The sequence below is a fragment of the Scyliorhinus torazame genome, chromosome 1, assembly GCF_047496885.1.
Source record: "Scyliorhinus torazame isolate Kashiwa2021f chromosome 1, sScyTor2.1, whole genome shotgun sequence".
In the NCBI taxonomy this organism is placed as follows: domain Eukaryota; kingdom Metazoa; phylum Chordata; class Chondrichthyes; order Carcharhiniformes; family Scyliorhinidae; genus Scyliorhinus; species Scyliorhinus torazame.
Window position 1 is genome coordinate 135,454,924 of NC_092707.1, and position 26,603 is coordinate 135,481,526.

The 26,603-nt window shown below is 43.0% G+C and overlaps 1 long non-coding RNA gene across 1 annotated transcript; it reads left to right on the plus strand.

Moving 5' to 3' along the window:
• Nucleotides 1-17: 17 nt before the first annotated feature.
• On the plus strand, nt 18-20,774 carry LOC140413078 (uncharacterized). Its single transcript, XR_011942264.1, has 2 exons — nt 18-152; nt 15,502-20,774. It is a non-coding gene; the product is annotated as an uncharacterized lncRNA (long non-coding RNA).
• The last annotated feature ends 5,829 nt before the right edge of the window (nt 20,775-26,603 follow it).

A 26,603-nucleotide genomic window follows, 5' to 3' on the forward strand; every position in this document is an offset into this window, starting at 1 on the left:
CCTCCCCCTCTCGCCGTAATTAAATGCCATCACCAGGTCAATAGTGAAGCTAGATTGGTCGCTGCCATTTTTAGTACTGATGTGGAGATGCGGGTGTTGGACAGGGGTGAGCACAGTAAGAAATCTTACAACACCAGATTAAAGTACAACAGGTTTGTTTCGAATCACTAGCTTTCGGAGCTCAGGTCCTTCATTAGGTGATCCCAGATTTTTAGTACTGGCAGAACAGTCTCTCAAATCCTTTCCCATGAATTGTGAAGCGTGTAAATTTATATTTTATGAACCAATCACACATATCGGTTTACGTTCATGCACACATTTTATTAAACTATCACACAAAATATATGAATTATGAAAATACTGTAAATATTAGTCCCTTCAATGCTTAAACATTTCTGTTAAATTTTGCATTTTCAGCACAACTTTATCTTTTGTATATGCATGAGTATGACATTTATAATGTAAAAACAGGAAGAAATAACATTTATTTATACATCATCTTTAACGGCCTATCATTTACAAACCTTTATATATTTTTGAAGTATAGTAGCCAATGCACAGCAAGATCCCCCAAACAGTATTGAGATTATGATTGTTTGAAATGTTAGTTGAGAGATAAATATTGGCCATGGAATAGGGACTACTCCCCTGCTCTTCTACAAAGTACCAAATAACATTGACTCCCATTAACCCAGTTGATCATCTACATTCTTATTGAAATACACTACCCCCTTTCCCACAACACATACATTTTTTTAAATCCTCATCTTCACTGATTTATCCATCTGTAAAATTAACCCTTTTTAGACCCCCTATCTACTTCGAAAATGTCACTCTTCTGATCCAGTCAATTGCTGATTCCTTCCTCCTCCTTATTACTGAGTAGAGCCTTCAGGCAGGGGTCAACCTTTGAGTAGGAAAAAAAGGAGAGTTGCATTTATATAACACCTTTAATGACCACAGGACATCTCAAAGTACTTTACAGATAATGGAGAACTTTTGAAGTGTAGTCACTGTTGTGTGGTGATGTCATGGTTGTGTTGTAATTCACCGACTGACCACGAGGAGTCTCATTAGTATATCAGTGAATGATAGAGTCAGGTGACCCCTCAGACTGGCTGGAGGAAGCTGGAGAGAGGTTGCGTGGGCTTGTTAATACTGTTATTCATCTGTTTTGTCTATCGTTTACCCACAGTTAATGTTAATAAATCATTTATAGCTTTAGCTACAAGCGTTTTTGTAATATAAATCAGGCCCTCCAACAAGAACATTATATGTTGTAGGAAGCACAGCAACCAATTTGAGTACAGCATGCTCCCACAAACAGTAATGTGAAAATAAGTTTCTCATCTTTTTAAAATATTATGCTTTTTTATTCTTATGACCAAAGTGAATGACTTCACACTTCCCTACATTATATTCCATCTGCCATATTGTTGTCCACTCACATAATCTGTCTATATCTCTTTGCAGCCTCTCGCAAAACAGTAAAAGAGGAGCTCATTTGGCCCTTCAGCCCAGACTGGATCTTTATAGGAGCAGTCATGCTTAGTCCCACATCATACAATTTGTCCACAACCCTATAAGTTCCTCACCTTCAAATACCTATCCAACGTCAAATTATTTAAGGAATTGGCTCCTGCCAACCTTTCAGGTCAAAGATAAAATGTTGGAAAAACTCAGCAGGTCTGGCAGCATTTGTCAGGAGAGAAAAGAGCTAATGTTTCAAGTCCAGATGACCCTTTGTCAACGCTCAGGTAAAGGGGCAGGTGTTACACCTTCTGCGATTGCATGGGAAGGTGCCATGGGTGATGGGGGAGGTGTTGGGTATGGTGGAGGAGTGGACTAGATTATCTCAGAGGGAGCAGTCTCTGTGGAATGCTGACAGAGGGAGTGAAGAGAAGATGTATTTGATGGTGGCAACACGCTAGAGTTGGTGAAAATAGCGGAGGATTATGCTTTGCAGACGGAGGCTGGTGGGGTGAAATGTGAGAAGGGGGACTCTATCCTTGTTCTGGGAGGGAGTGCAGGGGGCGAGGGAGATGGACCGCACACTGTTGAGGGCTCTGTCAACAACTGTGGGTGGGAAATCACGGTTGAGGAAGAAGCACATTTTTGAAGCACCATTTTTGAAAGTGGCATCATCGGAACAAATGCGACGGAGGCAAAGGAGCAGAGAGAAAGGGATGGAGTCCTTACAGGGTGTAGGGTGCGAAGAGCTGTAGTCCAGACAGCTATGGGAGTCAGTGGGCATGTAATGGATATTAGTTTGGATATCAGCTTTGACAAAGGGTCATCTGGACTCGAAACGTTAGCTCTTTTCTCTCCCTACAGATGCTGCCAGACCTGCTGAGATTTTCCAGTATTTTCTCTTTGGTTTCAGATTCCAGCAGTCGCAGTAATTTGCTTTTAACCTTTCAGGTCGAGGGTTTCAGATCCTGACAACTCAGTGAAAAGAAATATCCTCATCTCCCTACAGATCTTTTGTTGATGATTTTGAATCTAACATAAAAGCAAAATACTGAAATTTTAAAAAAGTGCTGGAAAAACTCAACATCTCTGGCAGCATCTGTGGAGAAAGACACAGAGTTGACGTTTCAAATCCAATATGGCTATTCTTCGGAACTGAAGTAAACCTTTCTGCTCTTTCTAAGATGTTTAAATTTTTTCTGAAGTTTGCTGCTCAGAATCGTCCACAATATAGCTCCAACTCCTACTTCTTTGAGCAAGCTTTTTGTCGTGTGACCTAAAATCTCCTATTGTGGCTCCATGCCATACTTTATTCGTTACAGCAGTGGTCTCCATATGGTCAATCAACAGGTCAATCCATGGGTCTCAAACAATCAATTGTCATTGCCTGTCAAACCGTGCCAAATTGCATGAGACTCTGGATTCTCTTAATGACAAGTGAATCAGCTCATTGCATGCTGAACTGCGACAAATCGCACAGTCTTTAGATTTCATAATGATGAGCGAACAGTTCAACTGTCTGCTGAACAACACCAAATGTCTGAGACTCGAGCAACAGAATTCTTGCAGGTGCCAAAACTTGGATTAAGCTAGTTGAAGACAAGATGATGAGTGAGAAGCAAGGGACCTCCAAGAGGGCAAAAATTTACCATTTTCACCAGGAATGGGAAAACAAATGTCAAAGGCAAGACCACTTGTCTCATTTGTCAACAGAGTGTAGTCTTGAGTAAAAGAGGTCATTTGGAATGGCATCACAAGATAATGCTTGCAAAATTTCAAGAAATGTTCCTTTAAACAGCGCAATTCGGACGAAGAAAGTTAGAGAGTTAAAGGGAATTTTGAAAGCTCAACAGTCACTCTTTTCTGAAGGCAAGGCTAGCAAAGAGAGGTCTTCGCATTAGCCATCTGCTGGCGAAACATAAGAAACCATTCACTGATGGCAAAGTTATCAAGGAGGCTATGACGGTTGCTGCTGACACTTTGTTCAAAGAGTTGAAAAACAAAGATGAAATTATGACAGCAACCAAGAGCATGCCGCTTAGCACTTTAACAGTTGCCAGAAGGGTGGAATTTTTGTTCGAGGACATGTCTCAGCAAATACACCAAGATGTATCAGCTGATTATTTTTTTTAATGGCATTCAAGGACTCAACAACAATTGAAGACTTTTTCACTCTTCAGCTATTCAAAGCGAGGACAAGAGGTGCGGATGCCTACAACCAATTCAGAAGGTATGTGGCTGAGAAAAACATTCCAACCAAGAAACTGGTTTCAATGTCAACCGATGGTGCACTGTCAATGCTGGATGTCAATGCAGGACTTGTTGCACTTTGCAGAAATGATCCTGAATTCCCTTCTTTGTCAATTACCACTGTGCTATCCACCAACAAATGCTAGCAAACAAGGTTATTGACTTTCTCATCTAATGACAGTTATTGTCAAGAACCTCAACTCAATTCATGCCAGTGCTCTGCAACATCACTTGCTCACATCGTTACTCGATGAGCTTGATGGCACCTATGGTGAACTAATCCTTCATGCAGATGTGAGACGGTTAAGTTAAGGAAAAATCCTCCACAGATTTCTGGTCTGCTCCCTGAAATTGTCATCTTTCTTAAAGCAAGAAATAAGGTGTACAGTAAACTTTCAGATTATGCGTGGACTTGGCGTTTCATATGGGCATAAATGCAAAATTGAATGAGCTGAATTGCGAACTGCATGGGAGGGTCATAGACTTGTCACACATGATGAGTGCAGTGAATGTGTTCAAGTAGAAACGACCTGTGGTCCCCTCAGTTAAAGAACAAAATTACTGAGCACTTCCCAAATCTTCTTCCAACAAGTCAAACAGAAAAGGTTCCATCCAAGTAAAATTCTGTGACCACCTGAATAAGTTGCAAAAGGAATTCAGCAGACAGTTTAAGGAGTTCGACAAGATGGAACAAATCGCTATTTGTCTCAGATCCTTTTCTTCATATGGACATTGGGGAACTGACAGCACAATTTCAGCAGGTGTTTGAACAAAGTAGTGGAATTCACATGGAAGTCATAGAGCTGAAAGCCAGGTCAAGGGTCAAAGTCTTTTCGGAACTTGTAAATAGAGAGAACTACCCTCTTCTGACATCCAGCGCACTTTAATTGAAGGCCTACTTTTGTTCCACATAACGCTTGCAACATTATGTGAAATGTTCAGAACACTAAGGATTAATGTCATGTCATAATTAACCATTGGGGCTAAAAGGAGCTAGATGCAGAACAATGTAAACACTACTCACAGGCTTCTGGGAGAGAGCTGGAGAAGGCTGGAGAGGAGCAGTGAAAAAGTGTAGAGTGCAGTTATAGATGAAGTGGAGAGGCTAGTGTTAGTAGAGTGTAGATTGTAGTGTTGCTAACTTTCTCCTAGGTTCAATTGCTCTGTTTTATTACCTTTGCTCTCGAGTCGCCAGGTATCTTTATGATACTGCCACGAGGTTCAAGTCCGAGTAATGATCAATTACCCAATACACCGATTAGTAAGATTCAAATCAAAGCACATTTATTATACACAGTAATCGCTACTCATGCACAAAGTCTACGTCTAAGCTACTTCTACAACTAACAGGCCTATACTTAACTTCGGACTGGCCCACCAGGTCAGGGGAACAAATGGCCTTTCGTTCGGGATCTGAGTCTGCGGGATTCAAAGTTGGTACGGATTGGTAGCTAGGAGCGCCTATCTCGTAGCGAGCGTTGAATTAAGACTTACTTCTGTCGGCGGTCACTGCACCGGTCACGGTCAATGTTGGTTTGTGTTGCTGGGTGACCCGGGCAGGACGAAGAGGTGAAGAGAGCGATTTGAACTTGGGGCTTAACTCTTATTGTCCCCAGGGGCTTCCCGCCTTTTCGGGGCGGACCCTGTACCTGGTCCCAAGTGATTGGACTTTGTCCCAATCGCTTGGTTCGATTTCTCCAATACTGGAGCGGTTCCCTGATCGATGGGCGGTCTTGAGGTGCTCGTTCACCTCCTTTGTGTTGGCTCCTGTGGCGCTGGGGAGTCTGGCTTTGCTTTGTGTGTCCAAAATGTTACTTATTGTTCCCGGGGATTGCTCATCAGTATACAGATGGCTGCTACATTGTTATGCTGATGGTCGCTGGTATCGATGTTGTCTGGCCTTTGCAGAGGTAAATACGCAGCAAACCTGCAGCTGCTGGTTTCTGTCTATGTTGGCTGACTTTCCCATCAGCCTTTGCCGTTCGCCATTTTAAATCGGGAGCTGGCCAATTTAGGTGGCTACACTCCCTCCTTGTGATCCTAACGCGAAGCGTGAAGGATCACATAACTACGTTGCTTTCCATTCCCTGACCTGGTGAGCACTTCTTTCATGGCCTCTACACTGACCATAACTATGCAAAAAAATTTTAACTGACAATTCTAAGGGGCGCTATGTCAAACAGGGACATGCATTACAAAACAGAAAATGGGAACCTCTTAATACATTACTCTCACTTAAACATTTCATCACTCTAACTTCCTCAACCATACAAACAAAATCTTCCAAAATGAGGTGCGTATGGGCCACGACGGGTAAGAGTTGGATGGATGCCCAGGTAGGACGGCGACCAATGCCATGTCTCCCCTACCCGAGCGTAGCTGACCAGAGGGGGCTCCCAGGCAGGGTGGGTCCCAAGCCGTTTCTCCACTGCCTGAGCAACCGACAAGAACGGGCAAGAAATGTAGTCATCGTGGGGGGGTTGCCGAATTGGTTCTACCTTCGAACCATAAGGGCAGTTACGAACGGGCGTGTGGTATCTGTCGAGAGACGAGTTCCGCTGAACTGGCGCCTGGGACCTTAACAAGTCTCTGTGGGCAAGTCCTCAGGTTTCTGCTGAAAGGGTGTGGGGCCGTGGAAATTTTTTTTTTCCGGTCTGACATACAACATTTAAACAAACACTGCAACCAACATAAAACATGCTGCAGGTTCCATCAGAAAGGACACCGTTTCTCCCAAGCGGTTCCTTTTAAACATCATCTGGACACCTCAGTTATCGGTTGCGAACAGGGTCGCAATGGGGCTCTCGTTTTGGGAGTCAGACTCAAGGTCGTCATCTTCTCCCGGATGCCAAACTCTTGAATGTATCAGGGCTGAAAGGGCTGCTTGATATGATTTCGGATCGCTCTCGTCATTCCAGACGAGTCTGAACGAGTTGTCTCTGTGCCAATAGGTGGTGTCTAGTTGTGTGGGGACGGAATCGGGGTCGTTATTGTGGGTCGGTGGTCGGTGGTGGGGTTTGTTTAGGAAAGTGATCATGAAGGGATCACTCGAATCGTGGTCAGATTCGCTGGATGTGGGTCCTGTTGCATGGGGATAGTAGGGAGGCGTGCTGTGGCTATCGTCACAGTCGCTGTCTCTGCTGCTGCAGTCTGTGGGCGTTCCGGGGCGGAGTGTATATTTAGGGGGTGGAGTCGAGGTCGAGTCCGTGACTGGGCTGGACGTGCTGGGGGATGGTAGGGTTACGTTGGCTGTGGGTGTGGTGTGCTGCGTCGAGCGTGACGTGGTGTGAGTGGTTAGACTGTGTTCCATATGCCTTCAGCTGGTTGATATGGAACCACGCAGTCTTACCGTTGGGATACTTTATCTTGTAGACGGAAGGGCTTACTTTGTCCGCAATGGAGTACGGACCCGAGTACTTTGGTGACAGGAATGTGCTGGGGTTGTATACGGAGAGCATGACTTGCTGTCCTACACTGTACTCAGTCGCATGCACTGTCTTGTCGAAACAAGCCTTGCTCTGTTTCTTTCTTGTGCCCAATTTCACTGCGGCTGTTGGCTGAGCCGTTTTAACATTATCCACTAATTGCTCTACTGCTTTCTCGTGTGTGAGGGCCGTCACTTCGGGGCTGGTCATGTCTAAACCTAATAAAAATTCTGTGCCTTTCATGGGGCGTCCGGTCATGAGAGTGTGTGGGGTGTAACCTGTAGAAGTTGAAACTGTATAACGCAAAAACATCAGCGCAAAAGGGAGGACTGAGTCCCAAGTGGTGTTGTTTTGCTGGACCATTTTTCTGAGGGTGGATTTTAGGGTCCGATTCATGCGCTCCACGATACCACTCGACTGTGGGTGGTATGCAATGTGGAATTTTTGGGTGATGCCAAATATCGTGAGGACGTTCTGCATGACACGTCCCGTAAAATGGGAACCTTGGTCAGATTAAATGCTGCGGGGGAGTCCCCATCTTGTAAAGATGTGGTGGGTCAAAATTTTGGCTGTGGCCTTTGCAGTGTTTGTCCTGTTTGGGAATGCTTCCACCCATTTTGTAAACGTGTCTATCACCACGAGTACATATTTATAACCATTCCTGCAAGGGCAATGGTCCTATAAAATCAATCTGGAGGTTAGTCCAGGAGCCATTAACGGGACGGGTGTGACTGAGTTGAGCCTTTTTGGCATATCTGTCCGGATTATTCTGGGCACAGATAAGACAATTCTCGACGTAGTGATTTACATCATCCTTTAAATTCGGCCACCAACAAAGCTGCTTGAGGTGGGCTATAGTGGGATCGATTCCCTGATGTCCATGACCATCATGGAACAAACAAATCAGTTGATTCCTGTCCTGTTCAGGAACCACATAAAGGGTGTCTATTAACACCACACCGTCATGTGTGGTCAGAGCATTTTTAAATCTCTCATAGGGTGCTGGATATTTTCCTTTTAAAATCTCCCTGAGATTGCTGTCCTGCTTCTGGGCCTCCACTAGATCCTCGATCCTAGTCTGTGAGACCTGAACTGCATTAACTGGTGTGCTTTCGGGGGGTGTCCAAAAGTATCCATGCCTGGAACCTGCTTTAGCCAGTGCGCCGGCTTTTACATTTCCAGGGGGGGGAGGAATGATGGTGACTTCGAACTTTGACTATCCCAAAAGTCCTGTTCTGTGCTCTCTCTAAGATGTGACTGAGCAATGGGGCTGAGGGGAGGGGTTTTCCGTCTGCGGAAACAAATCCTCTTCTTTTCACAGGGGTAGGAATTCCGTGAGGCTGTTGCAGACATAGAAGCTGTCCGAGTCTATGTCTGCTGGGCTGGGGAAGGAATCTGGGTGTTCCACTATGTATGCGATGGGCGCATGTTCTGCTGCCTGTCCCCCTAAGTGGCCTGGAAGTTTTATTGCTATTTCTTCTAGGGCGCGTCCTTGCGCGTCCTAGACATAAATACCGCAACCTGTTATGCGCTTCCCAACCAATACTGTGGAAGATCCATCCACATATATCCTTATGGACTCACACGTGTCTGTGTGCTGGGGGCTCTGGGTTGAACTACCTATCTTTCTGGGGGGTGTTTTAGCAATAAAGGGGCCTGTGTTGCGGGGTGGAGAGATAATTTCACATTCATGGGGGGTTCCGGGTACTGTAAGTTGTCCGCTAAAAAAGTGTGGGTCTTTGTTCGCTTCACAGTGATGTCCCGTCCCTGCAAAAGATGGGTCCATTTGGCTGCTCTTATTTGACTGACTGTACCGTCCTTGAGTCGTCCGTCCAGTAAAAGTTGGGTGGGGGGGTGTTCCGTGAGGATTGTGATGGGGTTCAGTCCGGTAATGTACGAAAAATACTGAACTACCCAAAATACTGCAAGCAGGTGCCTCTCACAGGCTGAAAATCCCTGCTCTACAGCATCTAAAATTCTGGAGGCATAAGCTACGGGCCTTAACTGTTCGTGCCGTTCCTGGAGGAGCACAGCCGAAAGGCTGCAACCTGTGGCTGCTACCTCTATAGCGTAAGGGGAAAGTGGGTCTGGAACTTGTAGTGCGGGGGCTGCTATGAGTGATTGCTTCAACGCATCCACATCATCCGTATGCTGCGGAAGCCATTCCCAGGGGGCTCCTTTCTTTAGGAGGTCTGAGAGGGGCGCTGCCTTGCTAGCGAAACCGTCAATGTGGTTTCGGCAGTAGCCAACTAGTCCTAAAAACGACCGGAGGGCTGAAACGTTCTGGGGAAGGGGCAATTTAGCAATCGAGTCAATCCTTTTATGCTCGATCTCGTGTTTACCGTGCGTGATAATTGTTCCCAAATATATCACCTTGTCTTCCAAAATCTGGGCCTTTTTGGAGTTAACTTTACAACCAATTGAGTGTAAGAGTTCCAGGAGTTCGGACAGAAGCTCAATGTGCTCTTCCTTGGTGTCTGCAGTAGTAGGTCATCTGCGTACTGGACCAGACATTCGGGGCGAGAGAATTTGGCTAAACCATTTGCCAGCTGTCGGTGGAAAATGGAGGGGGAGTTATGGCATCCTTGTGGCAGGCATGTCCACGTGTATTGCTGATTTTTAAAGGTGAAGGCAAATTTGTACTGGCATGCCTTTGCCAATGGAATGGACCAGAATCCATTACTGACATCCAAAACCGTAAAGAATCGGGAATTGAGTCCCTGCTTGAGCATGGTCTCGGGACTTGTGGCTACTGTGGGGGCTGCTGCGGGGGTGTGTTGAGAAAAATGCAAAGGTGACATTTGAAACATGAAGGTCTAATGGAAAAAAACCCAAGAAACATGAGAAAAAGCAAAGTAACAGAAAAGATCCCATAAAAGTAAATGTAATGAAATGCTAAAATGAAATAGCAGAAGACGCTCGAAGGGTTAACTGCAGACAAAGGTTCTGCAGACAGCCATTATCACACAGGCCTTGAGATAAGGAAGCAGTTCATGCTGCAACTTAATATCTTTAGTTCAAGAAATTCTTGTGAAAAATTAAGTTTTAAGTTAAATAAAAAGAATGAGTTTTATACCCTTTAATAGAAGTTAATTAGTTTAGCAAGCAGTTGATTGGAATCATCAGATTCTTAATTTTGAATAATTTGAAACATTTAAGAATACAAGAAAATACAATACTTCCAAAAGATAAGGGAATGAAAGACTGGAATGCCCCAGTATAATTAACAAGGAAACCTCCCTTCCAGTAAGCTGGCAGACCAAGGTCAGGTTTACTCGAAGGCCCTCTCATGATATTATGAGGACTTGATGTGGAATCACATGGACAGGAAAAGTATTGCGATCAGGACCAGAAGAAAATACTTTAGAATAATGTCATGTAATCAGCAAAGCTATTTTAAAGGTGATATATATCCTAGATCGCCCCCAGCCAGGCACTCACTCTCAGCCTGCAGGGTGATTTCGGTACATGGGACAGACAGAAGACGAAAGCCGAGCAGAACCGTAGAACAACCGGGAAGAGACCAGCAGATAAAGGAGAGAGATTGTCGAGGAGGCCCAGGAAGGTCTGATCAACCTACCAGGAGAATCCAGAAGCAAGATCTTTTTATTTTTCTGTAAAGACAGTGATTTTTCCTTTTAAAAGGAAAAATAAAAAAGCTTAAAGTTTAAACCTGAAACAGTGGTTTATTACAAAAGTCTACTTTACTTATCTAGCAACGCAGGACCCAGGATCGAGGCTACTAGGTGGTAAGTAGATAAAATTCTTCTATGAAGATACGGGTTATCCCGGGGAATAACTTGAAACACTAGTTTGACCTGAATAGCACCCGTTAATAAGTCTGCATAGGAGTCGGGAGTGTGAATCCCTGTCCACCATTTAGAATCTCTTGACCCATGTTCCGTAAAGGGGAAACCTAAGAATTCTAAGAATAGTGGTGAGGTTTCAATACAGGTGATTTTGTTGAGTTCCCAGTAATCGATGGTCAGTTGCCATGATCCATCGGGCTTTCTCACTGGCCAAATCGGGGCATTATTAGTGGAGGCTACTGATCTAAGTACGCCCTGCTCTAATAAGCTTTCGATTACTTTTACGATTTCTCCCTCTGCCTCTTGGGGAAATCCATACTGTTTTTGGAGTCTTGGGTCGGGTCCTGTGATTTGTACGGAACCAGTCATCCGTCCACAGTCGTGGTTGTGGGTCGCGAATGCTGTCCTGTTCTTTTGCAGAACTGCCCTAACCTGCTTGTCCGTACTAAGCGTGGTCGGGTTGAACCAAAATTCGCCTACTGCGCTAATTTTGTTTGCGTATTCTCCAATGTTGAGCATTGCAGGGGCTCTTGCAGACTTTGCCATTTTCCAGACACACTGGTTGACTGGATCAAATGATAAGTTGTGGGAATTCATGAAGTCGATTCCCAGAATGTGTTCTGTTGTGTGGGGCAGGTCAACTAAAACCACGGGGTGCTTGGTGGTAATGTTACCGATTTGAATGGGTACAGGGGCTGTGATGTGTCCCTGCTGTGAGTGGCCTGTAAAGCCGCTGAGGGTGATGGTGGCTGTAGTGGGCCACGTGTCTTTTTGAAACAGGGTGGAGGAATTTATTGTGGTGCGGGACCCTCCTGTGTCCCAGAGAAACTCGATGGGCTGTCCCCGAATTTTCGCTGAAACTACCGGTCGTCCAGACCTATCCCAAAGGGTGTCGCAGACCCAACTAGGGGAGCCCGTACACCGTCAGTCCGTTCTGGTCAGGTCCGTCTGATCTGAAAGGGCGCTAACACTATGAATGGGCTCTGTCTTCTTCTTACTCAGAGTGCCCGTCTGCTGGGCTCTCTGTGGCTTTCTAGGGGCATTGCACTCCCTTGCAAAGTGACCCAACTGTCCACAGTTGTAACACTCCTGTGACTTGAGTGGGGGGCTGTTCTTTCCTTCATTTACCCATGCGGGGTTCTGGTGTGTTGTAACTACCTGTATATCTGCGTCGGTCTGCTTTTCCTCGGGATTTTAAACTGCGGGTTTGCTTTGTACAGATTGCTCCCAGGTGCGGGACAATCTTTTTACTACCCACTTCTCATTATGAGCCTCCTCTGAGGGATCATAATTTGTGCACGCCTTCTGTCCTGTCTCTGTGGCATGGGAGATAAGGGTGCGGGCCCATTTGGCCATGTTGTCTGGGGACAAATGGGCGTGGTCTACATCTCCAAAGACTGCTGCAAAGTGGATCCACAGGCGTCCAGCAAACGCTGTGGGGTGCTCGGCTTTCTTTTGCCTGCATTTGTTGAGGCCATCTACGGGGTCACCCCGGTTATACCCGATCGCATCCAGGATTGCGGTATGCATTTCTGCAAGGGTGCCTCCTCCTACATTCTGTGGGTCGCGAAGGGCTGCTGCGACTGAAGGATCTAAACTTAAAACTGTGAGCTTTACATGCTCTCGCTCATCCAGTCCGTACATGGTCGCCTGCTGCTTTACTCTGGCAAAGAAATGGTGGGGGTCTGAGGTGCGGAGGAACGGTGTGATTTTCTCGCACGCGTCCCGTAATTGGGTCACTGTTAAGGGAGTGGTATACAAAAATTCCGCGTCGTCCGATATGGCTGTGCGGTGGGTGGTGACTGGGTTCATTGGAGCCTGAACTATCAGCTCTGTGGGGGGTTGGGGCGCTTTTCTCTTTTGTGGCTTTCCCTGCGCACATGTTCCCTGAACATATCTCTGCGCTGTCTCGTTTAATTCTTCCCAATCAGGGCCGTCTTCCTCATCTAATTTTGCTCCGAAGGTTTCCAGGAATCCTTTTTGAACTGAAAGCAGAGATTGCAGCTCTGCAATCTGCTTCCGGCACTTTGTGTGGTCTAGTGAGCTTTGTCTTTGCTCTGTGGTGGCAGCATGGAGTTCTCTTAACGCTGCCTTTAGGTCACTACACTGCCTTTGCAATGTCTCTACCTGCTTCTCTGTTTCTTCACGTACCAGGACTGCACGTTGCGTGCCCTGATAGGCCTTTTCATATTGGGACTGGAAGCTGCTTAAGTGCGCCAGACAAGACTGGTGTGCACTTTTGGCATCCTCCACCTCTCCGTCTTTTGCTGCCAACTTCCTTCTCAATTCTAAGTTCTCTCTTTCTACCTCGCTTACATCGACCTTACTCATTCGTGTATGCCTTCTACTTCTTTCCGGAACGTCCTAACGACGTCCTCTGTGCCTCGCAACTGTGCCAAGCAGGACACGATTGCCATCATCTTGCGAGCTTTCCCTCAGCTCTTTTTGTGGATCTCGCTCAGGTTCTCCCACCAAGTATGTCCTATACTCCCGGGGCCTGATTCCTCGTTGTCACAGAATTCACTCCAAAGGGGCCATCCCTTCCCTTTGAGGTACTTCCTGATTTCTTCCTCCCAAATGGGACATTGTCCCACTCAACGGCTGCTGGTCGCTGCGACCGCAAATTCCCCGGGGTTCATGAGGCGTTGCATTGCCTGCATTGCCATCTTTCCTATCCGAATGCTGCTCTTCAAATTTGGAACAGGGGTATTAAGGCGGTGCTGTAAATACGGGTACGGCTTGCGCTACTTTCCGAAATACAAACTCCCGACAGTTTTGTCGCAACAAAAAATCTAGTAGTTTTACCTTATCGCCCTGTTAGTTACGCATGCATACACACACTTCCGAATTATGAGTATTGATCAGAACTGCTTGAACGCTTGTGGTTTTCTGTTCCCAATTGGATCTCCAATTCAAATTCTGGGTTTTGCCGGAGTGGTTATGCCACTTCTAGATCGGGCCCCGGCGGAGTCGCCAAATGATGTTGCTAACTTTCTCCTTGGTTCAATTGCTCTGTTTTATTACCTTTGCTCTCTTGTCGCCAGGTATCTTTATGATACCGCCATGAGGTTCAAGTCCGAGTAATGATCAATGACCCAATACACCGATTAGTAAGATTCAAATCAAAGCACATTTATTATACACAGTAATCGCTACTCATGCACAAAGTCTACGTCTAAGCTACTTCTACAACTAACAGGCCTATAATTAACTTCGGACTGGCCCACCAGGTCAGGGGAACAAATGGCCTTTCGTTCGGGTTCTGAGTCTGCGGGATTCGAAGTTGGTACGGATTGGTAGCTAGGAGCGCCTATCTCGTAGCGAGCGTTGAATTAAGACTTACTTCTGTCGGCGGTCACTGCACTGGTCACGGTCAATGTTGGTTCGTGTTGCTGGGTGACCCGGGCAGGACGAAGAGGTGAAGAGAGCGATTTGAACTTGGGGCTTAACTCTTATAGTCCCCAGGGGCTTCCCGCCTTTCGGGGCGGACCCTGTACCTGGTCCCAAGTGATTGGACTTTGTCCCAATCGCTTGGTTCAATTTCTCCAATGCTGGAGCGGTTCCCCGATCGATGGACGGTCTTGAGGCGCTCGTTCACCTCCTTTGTGTTGGCTCCTGCTGGCGCCGGGGAGTCTGGCTTTGCTTTGTGTGTCCAAAATGTTACTTATTGTTCCCGGGGATTGCTCATCAGTATGTAGATGGCTGCTACATTGTTATGCTGATGGTCGCTGGTATCGATGTTGTCTGGCCTTTGCAGAGGTAAATACACAGCAAACCTGCAGCTGCTGGTTTCTGTCTATGTTGGCTGACTTTCCCATCAGCCTTTGCCGTTCGCCATTTTAAATCGGGAGCTGGCCAATTTAGGTGGCTACAGTAGATTACTGAATTATTGTTTACTATAGGGGTAAATGGTTGAGCTTTAATAAGTAGTGTAAATAAAAGTTAGCTTTGTTAATGGACTTAGCTTCTGTGGTCTTTGCGAACACTACAAAATCCACCCTGATAACAGAATCACAAAGGACACCACATGGTATCAGGAGTGTGTTCCTAAAAATAAACATTGAATTTAGAAAGTGAGTTTAGCTTCTAAGAAAAAAATGAAGAACAATCATGCTTCTACATCGATCTAGGAGACAGCAATAAGCTACTGATCATAAGATGGAAGGCCTGAAAAAGCCAGAACACTTCAGGATGACTGGTAAACTAAATCTAATCTGGACAAATTTCAAACAGCAATTTGAAGTTTTTTTTATCTGCCTCCGCATTAGAATCAGCCCCTGATCATCGAAAAATCGTGCTCCTCCTAAATTTTGCTGGAAGGCAGGCATTTAAATTATTTAATTCCTTTGAATTCACAGACAGAGGGGATAAGAGAAAATTTGAGCGGGTCATGGACAAATTTATTGTTCATTGCAAAGCACAGGTGAATGAAACGAACAAGCGCTACACATTCAGAAAAAGGCTGTAGCTAAAAAGAGAATCGATAGATTAGTTTATGACTGATTTAAGACTGAGAGCGCAGTCCTGTAATTTTTCCTCTATTGCAGATTCGATGTTGCGGGATCAAATGATGTTAGGTATATACGATGAGTGATTGCGAAAAAGGTTACTAAGAAGACGAATTTTGCCATTAGAAGAAGCCATAAATCTTTGCAAGGCCAATGAGCAATCTACAGACGAATATGCAGAGTTCAAGGCTAAAGGAAAAGGTGCAAAGTCTGGAAACGTGGCCGCGCCAGCAGTTCAGAAGACAGCGCGCCATTGATGGTAGCCATTTTGAAAGTGACATCACCAGCGTGATGACATGCACGATGTGGCAATTCCCACTATAGAAAATTTGTCCTGTGAAAGGAATAAAATGCCCATGATGCAGCAAGTTCTATCATTTTGCCTCACAATGCCGTTTTACTTCAGCGATACCAACAAACAACTCAAAAAAAATCATTCAATACATATAAAAAGGTACAGAGTATACAAAATGAAGGACATGAAGAAAAAATGTTAACTTCAAATAATGATTCCTCTAAGTTTACTCTGCAGGATAGCTTCATGGTAGAAGAGATAACCACAGTTAATGCACTGATAATAGAACAATATTTCAACTCTCCAATTTAATTAAAGATTGTACTGTAACACTTAATATTAATGGGTCTGATGTTCCATTCAAGCGGATACGTGTGCACATTCAAATTTAATCACAGAGGCAGATATAAACAAGTGAACAAGATTCCAAGAATTAAGAAACCAAACTGTAGGTTGACAGACGGGAATGCAATAGTAATGAAAGATTCCTGCTGCTTCATGATACAGAATAACGATATCTGTATGCCATTGTAATTTGAAATTGGGGATGATACAAAATCATCACTAATTGGGGTAGATGCAAGCATAAAATTGAATTTGGTATAAAGAATACACACAGCCAGAAATGTAAATGGCTCACTCAATGATATAATTGAAGAAATATTGAGCAACTTCAAGCAGGTCTTTAGTGGAATGGGCACCTTACCATTCATGTATAGCATTAAACTCAAAAATGATGCTCAGCCTGAGACACCAGAAGAGTGTGAGAGCCATTAAGAGACCGTCTCAAGGACGAGTTAGATGGATTGCAAGAATGCAATATCACATTGAAGGTGACTGAGCCGACAGACTGGGTAAATTCTATGGTGTGTGTGCGTAAACCAAATGGGGACTCAAGAATATGTATCGATCAGAAAGATTTAAATAACATAAGAGAACACTATCCCATACCTAAAAGAAGAGATAACAGCTGAAATGGCGCATGCCAAGTATTTCATGAAATTGGAAGCTTCCAAAGGATTCTGGCAACTACGTCTGGATAGTAGAAGCAGAAAATTGTGTACCTTTAACACTCCATTTGGTCGATATTATTTTAACCGATTACTTTTCGGCACAATATCAGCTTCAGAGATCTTCCACTGTGCGATTGAAAGTATAATTGAAGGAATACCAGGTGTTCGTGTGTATGTAGATGATGTGATAATATGGGCCAACACTCCGAAAGAACACTGAAACGCTTATGAAAATCACAACAAGAGTTCATTCCTATGGGTTAAAGCTGAACAGAGAAAAGTGCCAATTTGGATCCAGAAATTAAAATTTCTTGGAGATATATCAAAAGAAGGTGTACAACCAGATCAAGCTAAAATTCATGCCATTGGTCAGATGCCAATACCGACGGATAAGAAGGCAATTCCACGGATGCTGGGAGTAGTTAATTTTATGGGAAAGTTTATTCCCAGTCTGTCCAGCAGAACACCAGCTTTAAGAAATCTGATTAAAAAGAAGGTTGAATTTCTGTGGACACCTCAGCATGCCGATGAATGGCAAGACATGAAATCAGCACTAACCACAGCTCCGGTTTTAGCATTTTTTGATTCCATGAAGGAAACAAAAGTATCAACGGATGTCAGTCAGAATGGTATTGGAGCAGTTTTGTTACAGAAAGCAGAAAATAATCTATGGAAACCAGTTGCGTATGCCTCTCGCTCTGTGACTCTGACGGAGCAGAGATATGCACATATAAAGAAAGAATACCTTGGTCTGTTAACGGACATAAGCAAGTTTCATTACTAGATGTATGGCCAACCGCATTTCATTGTGAAAACGGATCATCATCCTCTGGGCAACATAAAGAAAGATTTTAATGACATTTCGCTGAGACTTCAGCGTATGATGATGAAACTACATAGATACGACTTCACTTTAGTCTATACTCCCGGCAAAGAACTAGTAGCAGATTGTTATAACCTGCCTACTTACCATTGGCTGGGGACTAATGACTATCCCACAATCCTGTGGGAGTATGAGCTTCCCCAATGAGGGGGGCGGAGAAACCACTAGTAAACTCCTAGTATAAATAAAGCTGGCCAGTTCAGTAACCAGCAGGAAGGAGTATGTAGCAAGGGAAGTTACTACTACTGTTATGTATATATGTTATAGTAAATAAATGTTATTACTTTGTATCCTTAAAACTCGTGCTGGATTCTTCGTGGCCCTTACAAAACAGATGCATTGTCAAGAGCTACAAGTTACAAAAGTGAGAAAATATCGAAAATAATACTCGATGTGGAAGAACATGCCATATTTGTCGCAGCCATGTTACCTGTGCCTGATGCAAAGCTAAGTTCAATACGGAATAAAACTGAAAAAGACACAATACTTCAACTGGTGATCAAAAACCTAAGAGAAGGATAGTATAATTGCAGTTGTAACAGTTTTCAAAGTATCAAGGATAACCTGACTTATAAACGGATTCCTGTTGAAAGGAGACAGAATTGTAATCCCGTCCTGCCTATGAAGAAGTATTCTGGAAAAGATACATGAAGGGCATCAAGGGATAGCGAAGTGTCAAAGATGAGCCAGGGAGTCAGTATACTGGCCAGGCATCAATAGAGATGTTGACAACTACATGCAAGAGTGTAGTGTCTGTCAAACACATCAACCATCCCAGTGTAAAGAAACCTTTTTAGCAAGTGAGATCATCACGAACCCATGGTCAAAGGTTGGGCTGGACCTGTTCTATTTCAGAGGGAATGATTATTTAATAATCATTGATTACCATTCTAATTATCCTGAAGTCATAACATTGTCAGATTCGACGGCTCATTTAGTAATAAGAGCGGCGAAGTCTGTATTTGCTCAACATGGAATTCCATTAAAAGTCGTGACGGATAATGGACCCTGTTTCAATAGTTGGGAACGATTGTCATTTGCAGAAGGATACAACTTCCAGCACGTCACCTCTAGCCCATTATTTCCCCAATCCAATGGGAAAGCCGAGAAAGGAGTTGGAAAAGTAAAACAACTGTTCAAAAAGGCATTTGATGATAAAAAATGATTTTTCGCTAGCGCTGTTAAGCTACAGAGCTACTCCCTTAACACCAGGATTGTCACCTGCCCAGGTGCTCATGGGAAGGAAGATTTGTATGACATTGCCTGCCATAACAATTCCAATCATGGATGCGCAGTTATTACATGAATAAAATAAAGCAACAGCAATGTAAGGTGTTATGGGCCAGGGTTTAGAAACTCGAAAGTATATTATGGAGTTCACCGTTTTGTTGAATTTGGCTAGGATGAGCACGAGAGCCTTCATTTGAGGTGTGATTCAACAGCCTTCCTAGACACTTTAATCAAAATAAGCTTTATTCTAAGAACTTAGTTAACATTTATATAAATACACAACAAGAATTATTATCAATTACAAACATAAAGACACCCCACAGCGATAGTAATCTATGTATGGTAATCAGGGTGGCACGGTAGCACAGTGGTTAGCACAGTTGTTTCTCAGCTCCAGGGTCCCAGGTTCGATTCTCGGCTTGGGTGACTGTGGAGTCTGCATGTTCTCCCAGAGTCTGCGTGGGTTTTCTCCGGGTGCTCCGGTTTCCTCCCACAATCCAAATGTGCAGGCTAGGTGGATTGGCCATGTTAAATTGACCTTAGTGTTCAAAAAAGGTTAGGTGGGGTTACTGGGTTATGGGGATAGGGTGGAGGTGTGGGCTTAATTAGGGTGCCCTTTCCAAGGGTCGTGCAGATTCGATGGGCCGAATGGCCTCCTTCTGCACTGTATATTCTGTGATTCCATGTGTAACACTTAATGAATTCCTCCTTAACTGTTCAAATTCAAAAACAAAATCCCACAAACCAAAAACCCCTTTTCAAGGGCGTGACCCAGCACTCTGCAATCTCACTAATAAGACTGGCTTTTCCTGAGATTCTGACCCCGTCTCATCAGCAGGTTTAAACCCTTCCGGACAGCTAACTATATCTAAAGCCACCACCAAGGTAATTTTTACTGGAACAGATATTTAAAATGAAAATAGAGAGAGACAGGCCAAAACACTTCTTTCTCCTGTCTGAGTCCATAGCAGTCAAATCTAAAAGTGAAAACAAAACAGCTCACAGAGCCGCAGCCCAGCTCCATCCACACAATGACATCACTGAAGCCATGTGAAAGACAAAGACCTTTCTTAAAGGGACACTCCCATGACAAAGCAAAAAGCATACTATGACAGGCATGCAAAACAATTACCGCCACTGAAAGAAGGATATGTCATCAGGATACAAAATCCAGGTGGTGGTTGTCAGACATCGCAAAGGTGTTAAATGAGGTTGCACCATGATCGTATGTTGTACAAACTGCGGCTGGACTGACGATTTGTAGAAATCGACGAGCATTATTAAAAGTAAAGAATTTGCTGGAATTTCCAGAGCAAACTATAACAAACCTAGACACCATGTTTTCTAACATTGACTTACCAACAGCGATGTTGTCGAATAAACATGAGGAACAAACAATAGACAATTCCAATGACACTGCAAGTGCATTGAGAAGGTCAAAAAGGACAAGAAAACCACCTAATCGATTAAACTTGGAAAACACTGAGGACTCCAACTCTGTAATTGCAATTATGATATGTAATGTAACATTATGCATGAACTGTATGAATGCATTCTCGACAATGTAAAAAAAAAAGTTAGAAAGAATTTCAAACATTTCTCTCAAAGAAAGGGGGATGTGACATTATGTGAAATGTTCAGAACACAAAGGGTTAATGCCATATCATAATTAACCACTAGATGGAGCTATATACAGAACTAGATAAAGCACTGACTCACATGCTTCTGTGAGAGAGCTGGAGAGGAGCAGTGAAAGAGTGTAGAGTACATTTATAGATAGAGTGGAGAGACTGGTATTAGTAGATTGTAGATTACTAGATTATAGTTTACTATAGGCGTAAGTGGTTGAGCTTTAATAAGCATGTAAATAAAAGTTAGCTTTGTTAATGAATTTAGCTTCTGTGGTCTTTACGAACACTACACCATCCTTCCTGATAACAGAATCACAAAGCACAACACCTCTATTAGATGGCTTTTTCCCAGATGAAAATAATCAAGTCCAAATATCACACTTGTCTCACAGATGCTCGTTTGATGCACTGTATGAGACTGGCCATCTCAAATTATGACCCGGACTTCACAGCACACAGATAGTGTGCAAGCACAGGCGTCACACTAAGAATAGGTGAGTATTATGCACAGCATATATTTTTGGAAGTGTTATGGGTCAGGGTTTAGAGAATCCCAAAGTGTATCATGGAGTTCACCTGACCCACAACTTTTAATAGATAGTGGTATTGGGAGCACACAGCTCACTCTACAGGTATGGTACAGCAGACATGGACCAGTGGTTTTTAAAACAAAACAATGTTTATTCTATGAACTCAAGTTAACATTTATAAAGCAAACAATGAAAATCTTAGCAACCAGTAAATCAAATACACCCCCAAAGAATACAACACTAAGTCATCTGTATGCTGCTCTTTTAACATCCAAAAGACTTAACAAACCTCCAAACAGGAGCACATCCGGGTTTACATTCAAGACCGAAAACATTTATACTTCTTCTGAATTCACCAAATGATCCATAGATAGTTTTTCATGGCAGAAATCAACAGCAGTGCAGCTCACTTTTAACTTCAGATTCAGCTCACTGAAGAACACAGACACACCCAAACTCTTTTTCAAATTGAAACCCAAAAAGCAGAAGTAGATCTCAGCTCCACCCATACTCTGACATCACTCCAGTAACATGAGCAGCTCCATTTCTTAAAGGTACATTTCTTAATCACCCATTTCTTAAAGGATACTCTCATGTGACACCACCCCCAAGAAAAAAAAATAAACCATCAACTTCAAGGTGGTTTCATTTTTCACCTTTTCACCATCCTTTAAGAAATGCACACAGTAAATATACTTTATCGTTTCAAAAACAACACACGCAAACAGGTGTAATAATATAGTCCATTTTTTTTTGTTCTACTTACTCCAACTGAAATCCTTCTCAATTAACAGTCTCTTTGAACAAGAAGGTCTCTGCACGATCTGTCCATTGCTCTACGCCTCGGCATTTCTCTTTAAAGTCAGATAATTTAGTTCAACATGATCACAGAGTCCCTTGTAATTCTCCAATACAGGAGCATTGGTTATCACAGCATTCAGGCAGTCAAATGCCTGCTGAAAGTCCACTGTCCATTGAAATTTTTAACGTTTCTTCAGCAAGTCCATCAGTGGAGCAATCACGCTACAAAACATTTGCACAAATGTTCGATCAAATCCACTCATGCCAAGAAATCGCATTATTTCCCTTCGTCTCGAGGTTATCGAAAACTCCTCAAGGAAAGTGATTTGGGCTTTTCCAAATTCACTTTTGGCTAGGTATATCACCAAACCCGCCTCCAGAAGTCAATCGAATAACTCCATTCAATGTTTTAAATGGTCTTTCCATGTCTGGCTGAAAATTACCAGATGGTCGATGTATACCACACAATTGCGTAATCCTGAAACTACTTTGTTAGTTAACCGTTGAAATGTGGCTGGGGCGTTTTTCATGCCAAATGGCATAACTTTGAATTGGTATATACCATCTGGAGTCACAAAAACTGAAATCTCCTTCGCCCTTTCGGATAAAGGTACTTGCCAGTAACCTTTAGTAAATCCAATTTGGAAATAGAAACTGATTGTCCCACTTTCTCAATGTAATCCTCCAAACGTGGGATAGGATAAGAGTCCGTTCTTGTAACTGCATTAACCTTTCTATAGTCCACACACAACCGTTGGGTACCGTCTGGTTTAGGTAGCATCACCTTGGGTGAGCTCCATTGGCTGCAACACACTTCAATTATGCCATTTTTAAGCATACTCTCAATCTCTTTGTTAACCTGTGCCAATTTTAAAGGGTTAAATCTATATGGATGTTGTTTGATTGGAACAGCATTTCCCACATCTACATCATGTAAAGCCATTTTAGTACTTCCCAATTTATCTCCACAAAATTGCCCACGTGATATCAATAACTCAGGTCAGTTTGTTTTTCCTCTGGAAGATAACTCAACAATTTATCCCAATTTTTAAGAACATTCTCCTTTTCCAATTTAATTTGAGGTATGTCAAATTCACAGTCACCTGGATTTGGTTCATCACTTTGAGTTAGAATCATTAAAACCTCCTTTTTCTCTCCTTCCCTTTCAAAGTACCTTTTAAGCATATTCACATGACACACTCGGTGAGTCTTCCTTCTATCTGGTGTTTGTATCACATAACTCACCTCACTTAATTTCCTTTCAGTCTGATAAGGTCCACAAAACCTTGCTTTTAAAGGTTCACCTACCACTGGTAACAATACTAAACCTTTATGACCACTGGCAAAACTACGAACTTTGGATTTCTTGTCCGCTACCCCTTTCATCACATTTTGCGCAACTTTTTAATGTTGTCTAGCCAATTCACCTGCTCTATTTAATCATTCCCTAAAATTTGCCACGTAATCCAATAATGTAATTTCCGATTTCTCACTCACCAATTTTTCCTTACTCAATTTAAGTGGTCCTCTTACCTCATGACCAAAAATTAGTTCAAAAGGACTAAATTTGGTTGACTCATTAGGTGCATCCCTAATTGCAAACAGTACGAATGGAATTCCTTTATCCCAATCCTCTGGATAATCGTGACAATACGCCCTCAACATTGTCTTTAATGTCTGATGCCACCTTTCTAACGCTCCCTGCGATTCTGATGGTAGGCAGTTGATTTAAATTGTTTTATTCCTAAGCTATCCATTAGTTCTTTGAATAACCTCAAGGCAAAATTTGATCCTTTATCCAATTGTATTTCTGTGGGTAGTCCATATCTAGTAAAGAATTTAAGTAATTCCTCCACAATCTTTTTAGCTGTAATATTATGTACTGGAATGGCTTCTGGAAACCTAGTAGACACATCCATTATAGTCAAAAGATATTGATTCCCACTTTTTGTTTTAGGAAGCGGTTCTACGCAATCAATTAGGACCCTTGTAAAAGGTTCCTCAAATGCTGGAATGGGTATTAAGGGCGCTGGTTTTATCACTGCTTGAGGTTTCCCTATCACTTGACATGTGTGACATGATTGACCAAATTTAACTACATCTTTATGCAGTCCAGGCCAATAAAAATGTTTGGATTTTAGCTTGAGTTTTCCTTATTCCCAAATGACCTCCCACTGGTACCTCATGTGCAACTCGCAACACCTCCTTTCTATACCCTACCGGCAATACTACTTGATGAACTTCTGCCCACTTTTCATCCGCCTGCATATGTAAAGGTCTCCATTTTCTCATCAAGACATCACTTTTACGGTAATAACACTCTGGTATACACGCAGATTCCTCTTCCGTATATGCTTTCTGATACATCTGTTTTATTTCTACATCTTTCTGTTGCAGCACCACCAATTTCCCTTAACTAAAAATATCCGCCTCACTCTCCACCTGTACTTGTTCTTTTTCAACCATCTGATCAAAAATCGTTTCTGACAATTGCACTTCAACGTCATCTTCACTCTTTGATTTCTCCTCTTGTCTTAACCTGTGACTTTGCGACCTTGTCACTACACAATCCGGAAAAATCCCAGGATATTCGTCCTTCAACACTTCAGTTGTCTGATTTTCCACTGGCTTGTCAACCACAGTAGGCATCACTCCCACCTGCGTTCCAGCTATATCATTACCCAAGATAAACTCTATTCCTGGACAAGATAGTTTCTCTATTACTCCTACTACCACTTCACCACTCTTCACTGGACTTCCCAACCTTACCTTATAAAATGGAACGCTATTCCTCTCACCCTGAATTCCACATATTACCACCTTTTCTGGCAACATTCTTCCCAATCTACATAACTCATCTCTTACCATTAAAGATTGACTAGCTCCCGTATCTCTTAAAATTGTGACTTCTTTACCTGCTCCTCCTGATACACTTGAGTAAACTTTACCCACACAAGTAAATTCTTTAAAGAGGTCTGGCACCTTCTTATCAATCACCTCTTGATCAGGCTGTACAATCTTTCGCACCTCCTTCGCTTCACTTGGGCTTTCCTTTACCACTTTAACAAACCCCACTGTCTTATCCTGTTTTACCACATCAGCCTTCCCAGTGCTTTTCTTCAACCACCAACACTGTGACTTTACATGGCCTAGTTTATTACAGTGAAAACATTTGAAACTTCTCATGTCTGTTCCACCCTCCTGGATTTCATTTTTAATCTGAGGTACACTCCTTATTATCTCCCATCAGATCACCTTTACCACTTCAGTATTTCTCATGTCCCCAATTTCTATCCCTTACAGGCTGAAACTGATGTCAGAAACCAAGCTTTGATTTATGAACTAATTCATAATCATTGCCATTTCTGCTGCTAACCTCGCAGTTTTAACCCTCTGTTCTTCTACATGAGTTCTCACTACATCAGGAATTGAATTTTTAAACTCTTCCAAAATTATAATTTCTCTGAGAGCTTCATACATTTGATCTATTTTCAAAGCCCTTAGCCACCTATCAAAATTACTCTCTTTGAGCCTTTCAAACTCCAAGTATGTTTGACCAAATTCTTTCCTTAAATTTCTAAACCTTTGGAGGCTTCAGGCACTAGTTCATATGCACCCAAGATGGATTTTTTCACCTCCTCATACGTCCCAGATACCTCCTCCGGTAGTGATGCAAACACTTCACTTGCTCTACCTACCAGTTTTGTTTGCATCAGTAATACCCACATGTCCTGTGGCCATTTCATTTGTTTAGCTACCTTCTCAAATGAAATGAAAAAGGCTTCCACTTCCTTCTCGTCAAACCTTGGCAATGCTTGGACATATTTAAATAGATTCCCACCAAGCCTCCGCCTTTGACACCCTTTCTCACTATCCTCATTACTATCATCCAACTGTACGTTTTGCTTTACGTCTGCCAATTTTAACTGACTGTCATGTTTCATGGTAATTTTCTGAAGTTCAAATTCTCTCTCTTTATCTTTTTCCCTGACCTATATCTCCCTTTCTCTTTCTTTTTGTTCTGCTGGGGCTATTCTTTCTTTCCTTCTTTCTTCTCTCTCCTTTTCTTTTTACTCTCTCTCTCTTTCTTTTTCCTCTCTGTCTCTTTCTCTTTCCGCTATCTCTCTTTCGTATTCAAGCTGCTTGAATTCTTTCTCATGTTCCATTTGTTTAATTTGCAACTGAATGTTTGCCATTTCCAATGATGCAAGCTGTATCTCAGGCAACTTTAAATGCTTAGCCACTGCCATAATTACCTCATCTTTTCGCATTTTGTCAGGTAATGTTAACGGCAATGTTTTTTGCCAAATCTAACAGTCTGCTTTTAGTCTCTGTCCGTAAGGTACTGCGTGTGACCGTCTCCACCCCCAAAAACATCTGAGCCTCTGAAAGAGCCATTGTCCACAACACACTCCCCACTTAAACTAAAATACCACACCTGAAAAGCAACCACCATATGCTCACCCCTCACTGTCTTTAACTTCACTAAGCCAATCCAATAGGTAGACTTTTATCCCCCTCGAGCCCCCAGTTGTTATGGATCAGGGTTTAGAGAATCCCAAAGTGTAGCATGAAGTTCACCTGACCCACAACTTTTAATAGATTGTGGTATGGGGAGCACATGGCTCACTCTACAGGTATGGTACAGCAGATATGGACCAGTGGTTTTTAAAATAAAACAATGTTTATTCTATGAACTCAAGTTAACATTTCTAAAGCAAACAGTGAACATCTTCGCAACCAGTAAATCAAATACAC